This window comes from Centruroides sculpturatus, unplaced genomic scaffold, assembly GCF_000671375.1.
Source record: "Centruroides sculpturatus isolate CEXI.00-Female unplaced genomic scaffold, Cexi_2.0 scaffold265, whole genome shotgun sequence".
NCBI lineage: Eukaryota > Metazoa > Arthropoda > Arachnida > Scorpiones > Buthidae > Centruroides > Centruroides sculpturatus.
In genome coordinates, this window is record NW_019384449.1 from 612,837 (window position 1) to 613,513 (window position 677).

A 677-nucleotide genomic window follows, 5' to 3' on the forward strand; every position below is an offset into this window, starting at 1 on the left:
TTCTTGAAATTTCAAGGTCCCCTAAGTCCAAAAGTGTAAAAATATTGGGGTGTCAGTTTTTGGCTAATTGCCATACTTTCTCTGCACTATATATAATAGAGTCGAGATAGTAAAGAGAGATCTAGCTGGTCAATAAATTGGGAATTTCTTAAACATGATCACATTGTTGAATAGCTGAAGAATGCTGACAGGTCAAACATGCCCCAAGGTCATGTTTGACCTGTCAGCAAGAATTATACAATGACCCACAAAAACAGGATCATAATGACTGATAACTGAATTAGTTGTCAAAACCAAAGAAACTTTAACAATGCTGTTAATAACTGCTAATTTTGTCCAAGATGAAACAGGAAATCTCACCAATGGAGCATGAAGAGGATGACTAATATACGAAGAGGAACAGACTTCTTCCCAAAAATGCGGAAAAGTTGATTTTTCTGCACCATAACCTACCACTTATTGACTTCAGTTATAATAAATAATTTTGTACAATGAAACAAAAAAGTTAATTTAATTTTCAAGTTTATAATAAAGGATGATTTCATAAAATTACAGATCATTAATTATTATTTTTTCACATTTTATGACCTAAGTTTCGATCTAATGTGCCCACGCAGTAAAAATTTTCATATAAATTTTTTACTGTTTTTAACTCCTTTAGGGTTTAATTTCATAAA